Raw genomic sequence first — 8,367 nt, forward strand, 5'->3', positions numbered from 1 at the left:
TGAATGGTTTTGGTCCTATGGCATCATAAAGCAAAGCGTTGGAGACCGGTGTGTGTGCTTGCTTTTCTCCCAGCAGCAGACGCAGGTTTTGAAAGGACAGGGGGCCGGTCGGATGAAAACCCCTGCCTGGCCACCAAGGAAGGATCTCAGCTTGACTGTGACCCTGCTGGAAAGCTGGGGACAATCACAGGAGCCTGACGCTCACTCATGTCACCAGGAAGATGAGGCGGAATAGGGAATGCTCTGAGCAAAGACAGACTCCTGGAAACCTGAAAAGAAACCCTCAGGCAAAGACATTTAGGTGAGTAGATACGGTGAGTATTTTCCTACTCTTTAGTCAGGACTTCCTCAGACGCAAAGGAGGAACCCCTCTCCGTGGTACTTAAGCAACCAGCAGTCATGTCATCAGAGGAAACGATTGCAGGGCTGTCTGAATTATCTAGGAGTGGCACCCCGGGGTCAGGGACATATGGGCAGCTGGATCAGAGACAAAATAAGCCTTATTAGGAGAAATATCAGGCACAGAGCGGGGAGATTGCCCCTGCGGTGATCCTCCGGCCCCAAGGGTTTCGCGCGCCCCCAGACCCTGGGTATCATGGCCATGATCCCTAGGGCTCAGGGGTGCATGAAATCCCTGGACCTGGGCATGGTGCACCCCTGTAACTGGGAGCCCAGTCAGCTGACGGGGTTACTGGGAGCAGGGGAGCCCCTGCTACATGTGCAAATGAAAGCTGGATAGCAACCAGCTATCAATTTAGTGCCGAGTTAGTACACATTTTCAAGGTCCAGCTTTATAGCTTTTTCATAGATTTCATTGATTTTTAGGATCAGAACGGACTTCGGCAGATCAAGTCTGACCCCCTGCCCTGGGCAGGAAAGAGTGCTAGGGTCAGATGACCCCACTAGGTGTATGTCCAGTCTCTTCTTAAAGACCCTCAAAGTAGGGGAGAGCACCACCTCCCTTGGAAGATTATTCCAATTCTGATAACCCTTACCATAAAGCAGTTCTTACTAATGTCTAGTCTGACCCCAGCACTCTTTCCTGCCTAGGCTTGATGGTCTGTTGAGGTCCCTTCTGACCCTAGCATCCATGAATCTATTTATAAATCTACTCTCTGTCAGCTTGTGCCCATTGTTTCTATTGCGTGATAGCTACTTTGCACATGTAGCTGGTCTCCAGGGAACTAGTTAATTGTGCAATACCTGTAATGTGTAAAGGGGTCCTTGAGGCTTCTTGCGTGATCCACAAAACAGCCAAAAAAAAGGAAATCTTAAATGCCGGGTTAAATCATCAGAGGCTTTTCCTGCTTCAACAAGTCAGGTTGGGAGGATCTGTTGCTTCCTTCTGAGTCTCTTCTCCCCCAATTTCCCCATTCCTTTCGTGCCCTACCCCCGGAAGCAGAAACCGATTTCAGCTCAAATGTTTAGGTTTTGTTTTTCCCAAAGAAAACCCGGAAGATTTGGAAGGAAGGAGATGCTTTCCCTCACATTCAGTCAAACCCCAAGTTTCAAGCCCAAAATGTTTCAAGACAACATTTCTGTCAACTACTGCATTAACCCTTTCAGCCCCATGGCTCAAACAACCACCACGATGAACTTAATATAAAGGGTGGGCCAGAAAACCAAGGGTGGGATTTGACTCCGTTAGGCTGGAGGCCAGCGACCTTTATAAAACACTGGCTGGAACAACCCAGCCCCTGTCCAGCATGGGCCTGGTGGCTTTGGTGACACAAGAGCAGCGAGGGGGTTTGACCATGCCCGCACTTGGGCCAAGCAGCTGGAGGATGCACCCGTGCTGCTGCCACTTCCCCCAGCCCCTGCTCTCCAAGTTCAGCATGAATGCAGCTTCCAGCCAGACAGCAGATCCACTGGGGCTAGCCACCTGAGAGCTGCACCTGGACCATCACTGCTTCTCCCTGATCCCAGCCCCCAGCTACAGCACAAGTGCAGCTGCTATCCAGTGGGGAACTGAGTCAGGAAACACTCTTGTGAGAGGTCACTGAAGACCCTAAATGGCCTGAATCCTGCACAGCTGTGCACCTGCTATCATCATTTGTGCCATGTGGGCATACAACAGCGACCCGTGTGGCTGCGTGATTGCTCACCTTTCCTTTACTCTGCCCTAAGTGCCTCTGCAAGGCATGGGGTAATGTGCTGCTTCACAGGAGAGTGGAAGTATCAGCAGACATCAATACCGGACATGCTCAGATGACACAGAGTGAGTCATGGGAGGGGACGCATTTATTATTACTAGGAGAAGAATTTATTTGTATTATAATAGCATCTACAGACCCCATTGCTGGACCAGGACCTGCTCGCATCAGGAAGGTCCCAACCCAGAAGGTCCCAACCCCACAGGCTTCCAGGATCAAAATGCTAGGACCAGCATAATGCTCATTTCTCCTGCACAGGTGGAATATCACTGAGCTCTGCAAACCTAGCCTGAGAAATGAATCGGACACAATAGGGTGGTTGCAGGCCTGCCACCCATTCCCCTTGCCAGCCTGCCCTGGCACAGAGGGCTGATGAAATAGGCATTACACTGTCCCCTGGGCATATCGCCGCCAACCTAAGAGATCTTCTGCAGGAAGTACAGTGCAGCCATGCCCTCCCCTACTGCAGGAACCATCCCTGGGCTTGGCTACAATGGAGTGCTGGAGGAGGAAGTGGCTACACTGCTCTTACAGTCGGGTAACTCTGTTTTTGCAATGCTCCATCAAGGCATGATTTAAAGCAAAGGTACCAACTGCCAGCAACCCCAGGATAGGGGCTGGAGCAGTGGTGATGAAGATCTCTAAACCCTGAACTATCCCAGAATTGCACAATCCTCTTGCTGCAACCCGTGTCCTTCCTCATCCATCCCCCCCTGCACCTAGCTGTGGTTTGTCACAGCACCATCTTGCATCAAGTCTAAAATTAAATTGTTCATTGAACCAGGCACTAAACCAAGCTCTTTCTTTTTTTTTTTCCCTGCTTCCTTTGCAAATGACCCTGCATGTCTGGACCTCTATAAACAATACAAGATGAAGGAGACTTAAAACAGGCTGCCTATGTGGGGGAAAAGAAAGCGCGTTGCCAGTTACCATCTCTGCACAGAGGTGGGTGGTTGAAAGGGTTAAGAAGAAAGCATGAGCTGGGAGTGAAAGAGCCGTAGACAGCTGGCATCCGTACAGAGGTTTACTGCACCATTCAATTGGAAAGAGACTGGATTATCTCAAGCACTGCAGGAACTTGTCAGGATTATTCAGAATCAATGAAATGGCTGTTAACCACAAAGTCTTCAAGGGCTTTCACTCTCCGCTGGAGCCAAAATACCGTGCAAGTCCCAAAAAAGCAGTGGGGGGAGGAGTACAACCAGGGGTCCTGGTTCTCTCCCTGGCTTCTGATGAATGGCAATAAGTCATGTGATGCTTTTGGAGGACTTAGAATCACAGAATCATAGAAAACGAGGGTTGGAAGGGACCTTCAGTGACATAGCTGCCGATGAGTTTCCGATGGCTGAAATCACTGCATTGCGATTGGTCCTGTTGTGATGGGGGGGAGGAAACACAGGGGAGGGGCAGGGAAGCCACGGAGGTCAAAAAGGACAAAACGCTGCAAACTCTGGAGGCTCTGCCTAGCCCAACCTTATAGGTTGACACTTTTGTTACTGGACCATGCTAGGGAACCTAATTTTACTTCATCCCGGTCTTTATCGACTCATTAGCAAACCGCAAAAGATGCTCCATTGACTAGCAAAGAAGCAAAACTGCTCCTGGCCTGGGGAAAAAGGAGGCAGATGGCATCTTACAGCCTGCTGGTGTATCGAGAGCAGACAGCAATGGCCCACAGACCCACTGATCCATCCAACTGAGATTGCGGTGTACCTAGACCGGCACAAATGATGCCCTCCCTGCTCCCACCTCCCCCTTCCCCGCTACCAAGATCTTTTCCTTACTCTTCAGCAATGCTAGAATAAGGCCTGGCCACCCTGAACCTGAGCTAGAGTATCTCACCCAATCCCAAGGAAATGCACTGCCAGGAACACTGGCAACCTGGAACGAGCACGGAAATCATCTGAGCACCAAGCCATCTAAAGAAAACAGCTCTACTTCCCCTGAAAAGAAGACAGGGGTGAATCCTTCTGGGCTAGAAGCTCCAGATCCATTCCCCAAAGATGTCTCCACCAGGTTCCTGAGCGTGCAAATGTATTCAAGAGCATGAAGAAACCAGCTTGTGCAAGAAAGAAGTGTCTAGTTCAGTTAAGAGAGTGTTTAGGGGATATAGAAGAGCAGGTTCCAAATCCCAATAGGATGCCCATCAAGGCAGGAACAGATGTACTTAAGATTGTCCAGAAGGAATCAAGATATATAGCGGTGAGGCCTCACAACTGGCAGGGAGATGGAGGGAAAGTCGGTGTTTAATTGCCCAGTCTTTCACTGGCCTCTGGGAGCAATGTGGGCCAGTGAAGGGAGCCCTGGACCAGGACCCAGGACACCTGGGTTCAGTTGTTAGCTCTGTCACTGGTCAGCTAATGTCCCGGGCAAAGCAATGTGGCCTGGCTTCTCTATCAGTCAAGCTGTACGATGGAGAAGAGTGAACCCCCTCCCTTCTACTTAACTGTAACCCCAACCTGGAAGTTTGTTGGGTTGACCTGTTACAACCTGAGTGCTAATAGCGAAATACTGTAGCCCATGGGAAACAAGCAATTATTTCAGCCACAGAACACAGCATTGGTAACATCTACGGAAACACCCATAATCTCAGCGTGGCATCTCAGGGAACCAGCAACTATTACCTAACCACATAACCCACAACAACTTAGCTGCATCGTAGCTGCAAAGTATAGAGGGGAGTGACATGAGTTTGCCCCAGAGCAGTTAACACCCAAAAAACCATAAGGCATGACGGGAAAAAAAATCTGTGCTGTGTTTCTGGCTGGAATTGGGACGATTTGGTGGGTGGATGGCATCTTTCCAGCATCGGCTGTCATTGAGACTGAATTATGTATTGGTTCATTCTTTTGACGGCTGCCCTTGCGATTCAAACCAGAGCTTGAACTATGCAGAGGTCTGGCTTCCGTTAGGTTCAAAGCCACAGGGGGCTCGTTGGCTTATCACCTGCAGCTCCTTGCAGAAAATGTTATCAACATTTTGGGGTATTTTTTCACCTCCATATGCAGCTGCAATCATTTAAACCAAGGCAAACCTTTAGCAAACACAGAGGCAGCTGACTGCTCTTTCCTTTTCCAGTGCTAGCCTCTTGACAGAGTAGGTTGATGCCTATGAAAGCTCCTGCAGCTCTGAGTTAGTCTCTAAGGTGCTACCTTGCCCCACCTTCTGCCTGCTTCTCTCTCTGAACTGGAGTGCATTTGCCACAACCCCCCTGGGATACAGATGGCGGTCTGGAAAGCCCATATGGACCGGGCCTTTGAATATGCAGGTTTTCAACCCAGTGCTAGTCCACAACACCTTCATGGGAAATGGAGATGCTCTGCTCTAAGCCTCAGCCTCAAGAAATGGGTCTAATAATATGTGCCTGGAACAGAAGGGGTAGGTGGTGCGTGGGTGAAGATTTCCCAGCAGGATAATAATTCAGATGAATTAATTGTTAAAGAGTCTATAACAGATGGTTCCTGTTATTGCCTCATGGGAGATCAATTCCTAAAGAGGCAAGAATGCGACTCTGGTTGATCGATTGTCCCCCTCTCATGTTACCTGCCAGAGGACAGGGATCGACCATGTCCCCTGCTCATCCCTTTAACCTCTGCTTCGAGCCAGCTTCGACAGCAAAGCTTAGGATCATGGAGCAAAGGGCTGTTATTGTACTGACGGGAGGATCTGAATCATATTCATCTGCATAAGGCAGAAGGACTTTTCCAAAATGACGAACATTCATCAATTACAGGATTATCTGCAGCACCCATCACAATCTGCCAGGAACCTCGGAGGATTAAAATACTTCTCTTGAATATCCAAAGGTGTCAAAAATATGTCAAGAAACAAAATGAAGGGTTAATTAAGGCAAGTGCCATGTTAACACAAGCAATGAGTCGGTAATGGAAACATGATTGTCTGAAACCGTGGCTCCATTCAAGTTCTCATGAACGGCAAAAGGGGCCAAGACTTTACCCCTAAGGCCTGTAGCAAATGAATAATAAAGAGATGATAGTAGGAAATAAATGATAAATGGATGATAAATGCTAAGTCCTGGCTCCAGCTCTGCTTGCCGTCTGCAAAAGGAGCAGAAATCCTCAGGAAATTCAGACTGTGACTCAAGCAGGTTTTGACAGGGGATAAGTAAGCACTCCTGTGCCAGCTTCTGGCTCTCAGGGGTCGGGAAGAAAGGGTCCGTCATGCCAGGCTGTCTTGCGGTGGCTTACGGCTTCTTCCTAGGAGCATAAGAGTGGAAGGGACTTCCTTGGTGGTTGAGACCGGTAATGATCAAGTTCCACCTTGAGCTAATTAGGCTGCATGCCCGCCCCGCTCCCCCTCGGGAAAGATGACATTTGGGAACCCTTCTTCAAATGTCTAGCCTAAATTGCTTCCTGACTCATTTGTTTATGTGCATTAGTCCTTGCGGCAACTCTACCCTTCAGTCTAAACTGCTCTCCTTCCTTTGAACCCAGGAGAACTTTTACAAACTTTTCTCCAATGCCTAAGGAAGGGTGTTGTGCCTGAAACCTTGCCTTTAAAGGTTTTTTTTTTTGCAAAAATCTTGTTGGTCTAATACAAGATATCATCTCTACTGTGAGTCCTGATGGCCTTTTCCTCTAGACCAATGTGGCTACAACCTGGATAGCCTCCTTCCTTTGCAGTGCTCGCTTTCCAGATCTGCTTAGAAAGAGCGATCATTTCTGTTCCCAGCCTTCACTTTGCTGGGCTGAACAAGTCTTTAAGCCTCCCCTTGTTAGCTGGGCTCAGCCTTCTCCATCACCTGTCACATAGACAATACCAGAGCTGATGGAGCGCTGCTTCGATCCATCTGTCGGTCCTCACATCTCTCTTCCTCTAGACCATGCAGAAGTGGAGCCACATACAGGGTTACAAGTCTTTGCGCTTGGACAAGCGCATGCTTTCCTGGATCCAGGAGCCCCCAAATCCCGTCTTCCCCTAGTCTACTCCAAATGAGCTCAGCTTGTCTAACACAGCAAAACAAAGCCTGCCCATGCGTTCTGCATCAATACATCAGCGGGGAAGGAATGAAAATCTATAAATCTATGAGTCTATGAAGCTATTTAAGTAAAGGACTGTGCTGGCTGTCCTTCCAACCGTGTTTCTGGCAGTATTGCAATACAGCAGTGTGTGCTCAACACCATATCAAGTGTTGCCTCTGCCCGCTCATGGAGAGTTAGGATACAAATGGTCTAAACCAGCTAATTTCCTTAGGTTTCAGCATCCCACTGTCTTTCCATGGGAATTGGTTTCTGAGTTGTTTCGGCCAAATATCACCCTTGTTTCATTCAGCACCTGCAGGTCCAAGGGGTGCGCATTTGGCCTCATCACCCTCAAGCAACCATGCGGGGCAAAAAAAGGAAAAAAGAAAAGGAAACAAAATGTGTGTTCTCCTATAAGCGGTTTAAACTACACTAGAGGACGAGAAAGACAAATAAAAAGCTGAGGCACTCCCTGGGGATTAAATTGGTCATGCATAAAAGAGGACAAACTACCATCATCACTGCCAGGAGAACACATTGCTACCTTCATAGTGCAAATCAGATGCTATTAGGTGAAGCTGACTACACAAGCGTACCTGGCTGCATCACTTAAACCAGGGGATTAAGGCAGGTTCAGGTCTTGTTTGTGCACGGGACTGTCAGGCCAGCGGGCAAGCCCTTTCTTTAAAGTAAACTACTGTAAAAGTGCTTTACGTAACACAATCCAGAAACATGAGCAAATGATTTTTTTAAATGCTAACCAGGTGGAGCAGTGGTCGATCTGGGCCCTTAAAGGGACCGAGCGATTCAACAGGGGAGGCACAGGTAATTATGGTGCAAAGGAAACTAGAAGTAGGTATTTCACCAGTCCGGCTATATTTGCTCACAGGTTTCTTTGGAGCAACAATTTTGATTCACAAATTTGACTTTGAATCTAGTTCTAAAACAAAGCATAAGAAGCAGCCCCCTGAAACTACTCAGTGCTAGGAACAAGGCTATTTTTTTTCTGCTTAGCAGGCTGAAATCCTATTAATATATTGCAACAACCATCTATCAAAACTACATTTAAGGTCAAATTTATTTCCCGAGTTGGTCTAATAAGCAAAACAACTCTTCACAACAGACCTACTTAGGGATTTGAGTGGACAAGATAAAACCTTCCCCAAGAGCTTGGCACCCAGCTCCAGCACTGCCTGTCTCCTACATGAAATAATGGATATAATGGATAGGTC

The sequence above is a fragment of the Alligator mississippiensis genome, chromosome 15 (assembly GCF_030867095.1).
Source record: "Alligator mississippiensis isolate rAllMis1 chromosome 15, rAllMis1, whole genome shotgun sequence".
NCBI classification, from domain to species: domain Eukaryota; kingdom Metazoa; phylum Chordata; order Crocodylia; family Alligatoridae; genus Alligator; species Alligator mississippiensis.